Raw genomic sequence first — 11,771 nt, forward strand, 5'->3', positions numbered from 1 at the left:
GTAGTGAATCAGCTGTGGTGTTTTGAGCTATTGTTAAGAGATCACACTTTATACAAAGTATCAAGGTGAGTCATAAAAGGCTTTTACAGAAGGATATGACCAAAATACAATGCTTTAAAAAAAATAGGCCAAGAAGTTTCATTGTGAGGGAGAATAAATAAGTAAGATGGTACCTGGAGAGAAATGCAGCATCAAGGAAGGTATTTTTACGCTGATGTTAATGATGTAATAGCGAGAAATAATTGAATGCCCAGAACGTAGAGGTGGTAACTACACAGACAAAGTCTTCGGGCTGGTGGTAGAGGATGCTGCCAGGATCCTGAGATCCTATGGAGGAACAAGTCTTTAAAAGGAGGCAGAATAGACCCTCAGTTCCATCAGAAGTGGAAAAAAGGAGAAGGTGTTGGACTGGATATCCACATGGCTGGTGCCATCACCAGGAGTGATGGCAAGAGCTGAGCCACAGGAAAGAATAGGGGTTAGAAAATATCACCTTAGCAAGCAAAGTGTTCTGGAGAAGACAGAAGTGAGGAAACAGGGGGATATGTCAATGTGTGTGATCATTAAAAGAGTTGGGGTTTTATAAGATGAAAGAGAGTAAAGTTCTGGAAGCAACCACAGGGAATAAGGAAGAGAAGTATCTCACCTCTAAACCCAATATTCACAGAGTGTGAGAAAAACCCAGCTTCCTCCCGAAAGCCCTCCATGGGAGGCACTCAGAGTATGGTCATTTAAGGCCAGGATAACAGATGACGACAGGGAAAAGGTGTGTCCAAGTGCTTTTTGGTTTAAAAAAAAAACCACCTTGGGGCGCCTGGGTGGCTCAGTCGGTTAAGCGTCTGACTTCAGCTCAGGTCATGATCTCGCGGTCCGTGAGTTTGAGCCCCGCGTCGGGCTCTGGGCTGATGGCTCAGAGCCTGGAGCCTGCTTCCGATTCTGTGTCTCCCTCTCTCTCTGCCCCTCCCCCGTTCATGCTCTGTCTCTCTCTGTCTCAAAAATAAATAAAAAACATTTAAAAAAATTTAAAAAAACAAAACAACAAAAAAAACCCACCTTTTTTTCCTTAATGTTTGTTTTTGTTTTCTTCTTTTTTTTTTTTTTGAGAGAGAGAGAGTGGGGGAGGGGCAGAGAGAGAGGGAGACAGAATCTGAACCAGATTCCAGGCTCCAAGCTGTCAGCACAGAGCCTGACACAGGGCTTGAACTCATGAGGTATGAGATCATGACCTAAGCTGAAATCAGACATTCAACCAACTGAACCACACAGGCACCCCTAAAAAGAATCTTTTCAATAGACTTCATTTTTTTAGAGCAGTTTTAGGTTCAGAGCAAAATTGAGTGGAAAGTACAGGGATCCAAAATACTTCCTGCCCTCACACTTGCACGGCCTCTCAGTCAACATCCCCACCAGAGGTACATTTGTTGCAATCCATGAACTTACCTAACACATCATTATCACCTAAAGTCCACACTTCCCAATAGGGTTCACTCTTCAGCCTGTACATTCTATGAGTTTGGATAAATGTATAATGACATGAAATCACCATTATAGTATCATGCAGAGCAGTTTCACTGACCTAAAAATTCTCTGTGTTTTGCCTGTTCATCCATCTTAACCCCTAAGTCATAGCAACCCCGATCTTTTTACCATCTCCATAATTTTTCTAGAATGTTACATAATTAGAAGCATACATTATGTAGATTTTCCAGATTGGCTTCTTCCACTTAGTAATATGCATTTAAAGTCCCTGCCCCCCCACCACCACCTATGTCTTTTTGTGGCTTGGCAGCTCATTTCATTTTACTGCTGAAGAATAGTCCATTGTTTGGATGTACCCACAGTTTACTTATTCACTCACCTACTGAAGGATGTCTAGGTTGCTTCCAAGTTTTGGCAGTTATAACTAAAGCTGCTAAACACATGAGCAGTTTTTTGTGTGGACCTAAGTTTCAGCTCTTTTGGGTAAATATCACAGAACATGGCTTCTACAACATGGGATAAGAGTACATTTCAGGGGCGCTTGGGTGGCTCAGTAGGCTGAGCATCTGACTTCGGCTCAAGTCATGATCTCATAGCTGGTGAGTTCAAACCCATGATCTCATAGCAGGTGAGTTCGAGCTGTGCTGACAGCTGAGAGCCTGGAGACTGCCTTGGATTCTGTGTCCCCCTCTCTCTCTGCCCCTCCCCAACCCGTACCATGTCTCTCTCTCTCAAAAATAAACAAACATTAAAAAAAATAGCATGTCTCATTTTGTGAGAAATCAACAAACTCTCTTCCAAAGTGGCTGTACTATTTTGCATTCCCACCAACAATAAATGAAATTTCTATTGCTACACATTCTTGCCAGCATTTGGTGTTGTCAGTGTTTTGGCTATTCTGACAGGTGTGTAGAAACATCTCATTGTTTTCATTTGCATTCCCCTGATGACATATTATGTGAAGCATCTTTTCATATATTTGTCATCTATATACTTTGTTTGGTGAGGTATCTGTTAAGGTGATTTGCACATTATTTAATGGGTTGTTCATTTTCTTATTGTTGAGTTTTAAGAGTTTTTACTTTTGTATATTTTGGATTACAGTCCTTTATCAGATGTGTCTTTTGCAAATATTTTCTCCTAGTCTATATTTCTCTTCTTATTCTCTGGACAGTATCTTTCTCATAACAGAAGTTTTTAATTTTAAATAAATTTGATTTATCAATGATGTCCTTTGGTTTTTGTATCTACAAAGTTAATGCCAAACCCAAGGTCATCTAGATTCTATGTTATCTTCTAGGATTTTTATAGTTTTGCTTTTACATTTAGGTCTATGATCCATTTTGAGTTAACTTTTATGAAAGATGTAAGTCTATGTCTAGATTAATTTTTTTTCACAATGAGCATCCAGTTGTTCTGGAACCATTTGTTAGAAAGATTATCTTTTCCCCACTGCATTCATTTTGTTCCTTCGTCAGAGATCAGTTGACTGCATTTGTGTGACTCTACTCTTGCCTGAGCATTTTTGCTCCTTTACAATTTACTTCCAGAATGACAAATTCTAGAAAAATGTTACAAAATATAATTTAAGATAGAGAGAGAAAAGATGGCAGCATAGGAGGACACTGGGCTCACCACGTCCTGCTGATCACTTAGATTCCACCCACATCAGCCTAAATAACCCAGAAAACCACCAGAAGACTAGCAGAACGGACTCTCCAGGGCCAAGCATAGACAAGAGGCCCACAGAAAAGGGTAGGAAGGGTGGACAGGCGGTGCATGCTACACAGACTGGTAAGAGGGAGCCCGGGCGGTGGAGGGGCAGCCCACTGGGCAAGGCAGAGCCCCCGAAGTCTGGCGTGCAAAAGTGGAGGGGCCAGACGGAGTGTGTTCTGACAGCCAGAAAGACTTAACATCCGGAATGTTAAAAGTCAACAGCTCTGCTCTCAGAGAGCGGGGAGGGCAAGAGGATGCCACCAGGAGGGAGTGTTGTTGAACCCCGGAAGGACAGAGCTCAGTTTGGCGGGGGAACAAAAGCGCTGGCAAGTGCCATTTCCCTCTCCCATCCCCCAGCCAAAATTCCAAAGGGAACCAGTTCCCATCACCGAACTTGCTTCTACCGTGCAAACGCCCAACACTGTGCTTCTGTGGATCCATCCTTCCATGAGCCTGCCTCCCTCCCGGTGCTGCAGGGTCTCTCTTGCAGGGGACCACTGATGGCAAAGCTAACTAAACCTGCCCCTCCTGCCCCTGTGCAACTTGCGGATCCACCCCGTCTAAAACGCCCTTGGCCAGATCCCATGGAAAGCTGCACCACAAGCGTGACAGTGTGTAAGCAGCCCAGACAGGGGCCACACCACTCCATAGTGAGTCCTGCCTCTGTGAGAGGGGAAGATAAGGTATACATCAGTCTGACTGTGGTCCCAGCAGTGGGCTGGAGGCAGACATCGGGTCTGACTGCGGCCCCGCCCACCAACACAAGTGTCTCTGGACAGCGCAGGGGAAATGCCCTGCAGTTTGGAGCTACCACAGGGACTGACCAAAATGACAAAACAGAAGAATTCTCCTCAAAAGAAACTCCAGGAAGTAGCGACAGCTAACAAATTGATCAAAACCGACTTAAGCAATATAACAGAACAAGAATTTAGAATAATACTCATAAAATTAATCGCTGGGCTTTAAAAAAGCATAGAGGACAGCATAGAATGTATTGCTACAGAGACCAAGGGACTAAAAAATAGTCATGAGGAGTTAAAAAATGCTGTAAATGAGGTGCAAAATAAAATGGAGGCGGCCATAGCACGGATTGAAGAGGCAGAGGAGAGACAGGTGAATTAGAAGATAAAATGATGGAAAAAGAGGAAGCTGAGAAAAAGAGAAATAAAAAATCCAGGAGTATAAGGGGAGAATTAGAGAACTAAGTGATGCAATCAAACTGAACTATATCCATATCATAGGAATTCCAGAAGAAGAAGAGAGAGAAAGAAAGGGGCTGAAGGTGTAGTTGAACAAATCATAGCTGAGAACTTCCCTGATCTGGGGAAGCAAACAGGCATTGAAATCCAAGAGGTACAGAAAACACCCTTCAGACATAACTGGAATCGATCTTCTGCACAACATATCATAGTGAAACTGATAAAATACAAGGATAAAGAGTGAATTCTGAAAGCAGCTAGGGATAAACAGGCTCTGACTTACAAAGGTAGACACATAAGGGTAGTAGCAGACCTATCTACTGAAACTTGGCAGGCCAGAAAGGAATGGCAGGAAATCTTCAATGTGATAAACAGAAAAAATATGCAACTGAGAACCCTTTATCCAGCAAGTCTGTCATTCAGAATAGAAGGAGAGATAAAGGCTTTCCCAAACAAAGACTGAAGGAATTCATCACCACTAAACCAGCCCTCCAAGAGATCCTAAGGCAGACTCTGTGAGTGAAATGTTGCAAAGACCACAAAGTACCAGAGACATCACTACAAGCATGAAACCTACAGACATCACAATGACTGTAAACCCATTATCTTTCAATAATGTAAATGGACTAAATGCTCCAAAAAAAGACACAGGGTATCAGAATGGATAAAAAAACAAGACCCATCTATTTGCTGTCTACAAGAGACTCATTTTAGACCTGAGGACACCTTCAGATTGAAAGTGAGGGGATGGAGAACTTTCTATCATGCTACCGGAAGTCAAAAGAAAGCTGGAGTAGCCATACTTATATCAGACAAAGTAGACTTTAAATTAAAGGCTGTAACAAGAGATGAAGAAGGGCATTATATAATAATTACAGGGTTTATCCATCAGGAAGAGCTAACAATTATAAATGTCTATGCACCAAATAAGGAAGCCCCTAAATATATAAAACAATTATTCACAAACATAAGCAACCTTATTGATAAGAATGTGGTAATTGCAGGGGACTTTAATACTCCATTTGCAGCAATGGATAGATCATTTAGACACAGAATCAATAAAGAAACAAGGGCCCTGAATGATACATTGGATCAGATGGACTTGACAGATATATTTAGAACTCTGCATCCCAAAGCAACACAATATACTTTCTTTTGGAGTGCACATGGAACATTCTCCAAGATAGATCACATAATGGGTCACAAAAAAGCCCTTAATAAAGTATAAAAGAATTGAGATCATACCATGCATACTTTCAGACCACAATGCTATGAAGCTTGAAATCAACCACAGGAGAAAGTCTGGAAAACCTCCAAAAGCATGGAGGTTAAAGAACACCCTACTGGGGCGCCTGGGTGGCGCAGTCGGTTAAGCGTCCGACTTCAGCCAGGTCACGATCTCGCAGTCCGTGAGTTCCAGCCCCGCGTCAGGCTCTGGGCTGATGGTTCAGAGCCTGGAGCCTGTTTCCGATTCTGTGTCTCCCTCTCTCTCTGCCCCTCCCCCATTCATGCTCTGTCTCTCTCTGTCCCAAAAATAAATAAATGTTGAAAAAAAAAATAAAATAAAAAAAAAGAACACCCTACTAATGAATGAGTGGGTCAACCAGGCAATTAGAGAAGAAATTAAAAAATATATGGAAACAGATGAAAATGAAAATACAACAATCCAAATGCTTTGGGATGCAGTGAAGGCAGTCCTGAGAGGAAAATACATTGCAATCCAGGCCTATCTCAAGAAACAAGAAAAATCCCAAATACAAAATCTAACAGCACACCTAAAGGAAATAGACAAAGACAAAGGAAATAGGCAAAGACAGCCCAAACCCAGCAGAAGAAGAGAAATAATAAAGATCAGAGAAGAAACAAACAATATAGAATCTAAAAAATACTGTAGAGCAGATCAATGAAACCAAGAATTGGTTTTTTGAAAAAATAAACAAAATTGATAAACCTCTAGCCAGGCTTCTCAAAAAGAAAAGGGAGAGGACCCAAATAGATAAAATCATGAATGAAAATGGAATTATTACAACCAATCCCTCAGAAATACAAGCAATTGTCAGGGAATACTATGAAAACTTATATGCCAACAAACTGGACAACCTGGAAGAAATGGACAAATTCCTAAGCACCCATACACTTCCAAAACTCAAACAGGAAGAAATAGAAAACTTGAACAGACCCATAAACAGCGAAGAAATTGAATCAGTTATCAAAAATCTCCCAACAAATAAGAGTCCAGGACCAGATGGCTTCCCTGGGGAATTCTACCACACATTTAAAGCAGTGATAATACCTACCCTTCTCAAGCTGTCCCAAAAAATAGAAAGGGAAGGAAAGTTTCCAGACTCATTCTGTGAAGTCAGCATTACTTTGATTCCCAAACCAGACAGAGACCCAGAAAAAAAAAAAAAGAGAACTACAGGCCAATATCCCTGATGAATATGGATGCAAAAATTCTCAACCAGATACTAGCAAATTGAATTCAACAGCATATAAAAAGAATTATTCACCATGATCAAGTCGGATTCATTCCTGGGATGCAGGGCTGGTTCAACATTCACAAATCAATCGATGTGACATATCACATTAATAAAAGAAAAGACAAGAACCACATGATCCTGTCAATCGATGCAGAAAAAAAAAATTTGACAAAATTTAGCATTCTTTCTTAATAAAAACCCTCAAGAAAGTTGGGATAGAAGAAACATACTTAAATATCATAAAAGCCATTTATGAAAAGCCCACAGCTAACATCATCCTCAATGGGGAAAAACTGAGAGCTTTCCCTGAGATCAGGAACACGACAGGATGTCCACTCTCACTGCTGTTATTTAACATAGGTTTGGAAGTTCTAGCATCAGCAATCAGACAACAAAAGGAAATCAAAGGCATCAAAATTGGCAAAGATGAAGTCAAGCTTTCACTTTTTGCAGATGACATGATATTATACATGGAAAATCCGATAGCCTCCACCAAAAGTCTGCTAGAACTGATACATGAATTCAGCAAAGTCGCAGGATACAAAATTAATGTACAGAAATCAGTTGCATTTCTATACAATAATGAAGAGAAAGAGAAATCAAGAAATCGATCCCATTCACATTGTACCAAGAATCATAAAATAACTAGGAATAAACCTAACCAAAGATGTAAAAGATCTGTATGATGAAAACTATAGAAAGTTTATGAAGGAAATTTATGAAGATACAAAGAAATGGAAAAACATTCCATGCTCATGGGTTGGAAGAATAAATATTGTTAAAATTTCAATACTACCCAAAGCAATCACACATTCAATGTAATCCCAATCAAAATTGCACCAGCATTCTTCTCAAAGCTAGAACAAGCAATCCTAAAACTTGTATGGAACCACGAACGACCCCGAATAGCCAAAGTAATATTGAAGAAGACCAAAGTGGGAGGCATCACAATCCCAGACTTTAGCCTCTACTACAAAGCTGTAATCATCAAGACAGCATGGTATTGGCACAGAACCAGACACATCAACTAATGGAATAGAATAGAGACTCCAGAATTGGACCCACAAAAGTATGGCCAACCAACCTTTGACAAAGCAGGAAAGAATATACAATGGAAAAAAGACAGTCTCTTTAACAAATGGTGCTGAGAGAACTGGACAGCAATATGCAGAAGGATGAAACTAGACCACTTTCTAACACCATTCACAAAAATAAACTCAAAATGGATGAAGGACCTGAATGTGAGACAGGAAACCATCAAAACCCTAGAGGAGAAAGCAGGAAAAGACCTCTCTGACCTCAGCCGCAGCAATTTTTTACTTGACACATCTCCAAAGGCAAGGGAATTATAAGCAAAAATGAACTATTGGGACCTCATGAGGTTAAAAGCTTCTGCACAGCAAAGGAAACAACCAACAAAACTAAAAGGCAACCAACGGAATGGGAAAAGATATTTGCAAATGACATATCGGACAAAGGGTTAGTATCCAAAATCTATAAAGAGCTCACCAAACTCCACACCCAAAAAACAAATATTCCAGTGAAGAAATGGGCAGAAGACATGAATAGACACTTCTCCAAAGAAGACATCCACATGGCCAACAGGCACATGAAAAGATGCTCAACGTCGCTCTTCATCAGGGAAATACAAATCAAAACCACACTCAGATATCACCTCACGCCAGTCAGAGTGGCCAAAATGAACAAATCAGGAGACTGTAGATGCTGGAGAGGATGTGGAGAAACGGGAACCCTCTTGCACTGTTGGTGGGAATGCAAACTGGTACAGCCACTCTGGAAAACAGTGTGGAGGTTCCTAAAAAAATTAAAAATAGATCTACCCTATGACCCAGCAATAGCACTGCTAGGAATTTACCCAAGGGATACAGGAGTACTGATGCATAGAGGCACTTGTATCCCAATGTTTACAGCAGCATGTTCAACAATAGCAAATTATGAATGGTTTTTAAATTCTCACCCATCACCACCCAGTGCACTCACTTACTGCCTGCATCTGGGTGGAATACTCCGTATCAGCCGTTGATACACCGCCAGTAAGAAGTGAAAGTTTTTGTCACTCAACCTCAATAGATTGCTATAATTTATTCCAGATTTTATTAAATATATAGTAATAATTAACCTTGTTAGAACTGTTACTGTGTGCCTGTTAATATTTTTTTCACAGTTACAGAAGAGTACATTATTAATATCCTCCACCTGCTAACCATTAATCAAGTAATTCTCTCACTTATAATCAGATACATCTGTTTGCCTCCTGTTCTCAATGTTATTAATTTACTTTATTTTCACGATAAGCCTATGACACGGATAGCATTTTAATCTAAGTTTTTAGAGATTATAAAACTGAAACTACAGAAGTTATGGGATGTTGACAAAGTCACCTAGGAAGGGAATGGTGGAGTCAAACCCAGGTAATCTGCTTACTCTAGAACCAGGGCTTTACAGACCTGTACACACACCTACATCTCTCTCACTACTCATATACTCTTTATTTTACTGAAAGGTCACTGTATGTGTGTGGGGCTTGGGGGGGAGTGGTTACTTAATTCATCAAGCAATTTTATTTCAGCTTAGACAATGATCTATTTTACTTTTTCCACTATCAAAAATATAAACAAACCTTTATGAGGAGAGTACTTAAACAAAAGTAATACATGGTGATTGTGAAAGTTAAATATCAAACATATGAAAAGCAAACCAACCTCTAATACATTATTGCATGTCAATTATACCTCAGTGAAAGCAATACCAACCTCTTGAAGTAGCTGATATTAACAGTGTGTGCACTGTCCGTCATATTTTTTAATGTTTATAGAACATTGATAGACTTCTATTATTTTTATGCTTAAAATAAAATAAGAAATTTTGTTACAGTTAATATTTTGCCATTTGTACTTTTCCACTTAATGTTGTAGATATCTTTCTAAATCAATTTGTCTATTTACCCCATTCATTTCAATGGCTGTATCATATTTAATAAAATTAATATACAATAATTCAATCATTTTACATTAATTTTTTATAGTTTATTACATAAAATTGTATGTATTATAATGTTTTATATTACTAAATATTCAATTTTTTTAACATGAAACAATATAACAATTACCACCGTACATATTTCTTTATACATTAGTGGTTTTGTTTTAATGAGCTACATTCTCAGAGATAGGGATTCTTTTATTCTTTTTAATGTTTATTTATTTTGAGAGAGAGAGAGAGAGAGAACAAGCATGAATGGGGAGAGGCAAAGAGAGAGGGAGAGAGAGAATCCCAAGCAGGCTCCATGATGTCAGCACAGAGACCAATGCAGGGTTCAATCTCACGAACCATGAGATCATGACCTGAGCCAAAATCAAGAGACAGATGCTTAAGTGACTTTCCACCCAAGCACCCAGCAATCAAATAGCTCATGTTTTAGGTTTTAATAAATATTGCTAAATTTGATCCCCAATGCTATATCAATATATACTCCACCAACCTGTATGTGAGTACCCTGGGCAGCAATGGATACAATGGGTATTTTTAATATTTTCTAATATAATGGATTTCATTTTAATTTGCATTTTCTTGTTAGCCAAATTGGACATCTTGGCATATTTGGTTTTGAAATTTCTATTTCTCCTTTTTATTACCCATTGCTTTGCTAATTTTTCTTTTGGGTTGAATTCTTTTTTATATAGAGTTCCTTCTTAATATTAGACTTATAAATGATTTTTATGTTATTTCTGTTGAAAAATTATATTCTCACAGTTTGCTCTTTATTTATTGTTTAGGGTGTTCCTTTCTACACATAAAGTTTTTTTTTTCCTCTTCTATTACTGATTTTATTTACCTGAGTCCTCTCTCTCTCTCTCTCTCTCTCTCTCTCTCTCTCTTTCTCCCTCCCACCCTCCCTCTCCCTCTCTTTATAAGTCTGGCTAAATGTTTATCAATTTTGTTGATGTTTTCAAAGAACAAGTTCCTGGCTTCATTGATTTGTTCTATTGGCTTTGTTGTCTGTATTTCATTCTGCTCTAATCTTTATTATTTCCTTCCTTCTACTGACTTTTTTTTTTTCTAACTCCTTTAGGTGTATTAGGTGTAGATTGTTTATTTGAGATTTTTCTTTCTTCTTGAGGTGGACGTATATTGGTATAATCTTCCCTCTTAGCTTTTGTTGCATCCCAAAGATTTTGAACCATAGTATTTTCATTTTCATTTGTCTCCATGTATTTTTTTTATTCCTTCTTATTTCTTGCTTGACCCATTCATTGTTTAGCAGCATGTTATTGAACCTCCATGTATTTGTGCTCTTTCCAGACTTTTTCTTGTCATTGATTTACACTTAAGTTTTTAATTTTAATTAGTCAAATCTGTCAACAGTTCTTTCTGGCTTCTGAGTTCCTCATTTTACTTAGAAAGGGCCTCTGCAAGTATATAAACACATTTGCTTTTTACATTCAAATCTTTAGTCCATCTGGGATTTACTTTTGTAGCTGCTATGAAATGAGAATCTAACAAAATCTCCCAAATTTATTCATTTGTTCAACATTTATTAAACTTAAACCATGTGCTATACAATATATTAGGCAATGCAGAATATGTAAGTAAGGTGAATGTAAATAAATATAAATACATTTAAACAAAGTTTAACATTTTTATTAAAATGTCTCACAATCTAGCAAGGGAGGCAGATACATATAAATTGAGCTAAAATAAATTTTGTCTGAGTTAAAGGGTATCTAGGAAACCTTCACAGAGGTGATTAGAGTTGAACTTGGCTTTGAAGGGATTTTGCAGGGAGGTAGGGTTGGAGTGGGAAAAGGAGAGAAGGACATTCTAGGTGGACCTGGTGTTTTAGCCTTGACATAGAAGCTTCAGAAGCTATGTATTT

Source organism: Acinonyx jubatus, chromosome B1 (assembly GCF_027475565.1).
Source record: "Acinonyx jubatus isolate Ajub_Pintada_27869175 chromosome B1, VMU_Ajub_asm_v1.0, whole genome shotgun sequence".
Lineage (NCBI taxonomy): Eukaryota > Metazoa > Chordata > Mammalia > Carnivora > Felidae > Acinonyx > Acinonyx jubatus.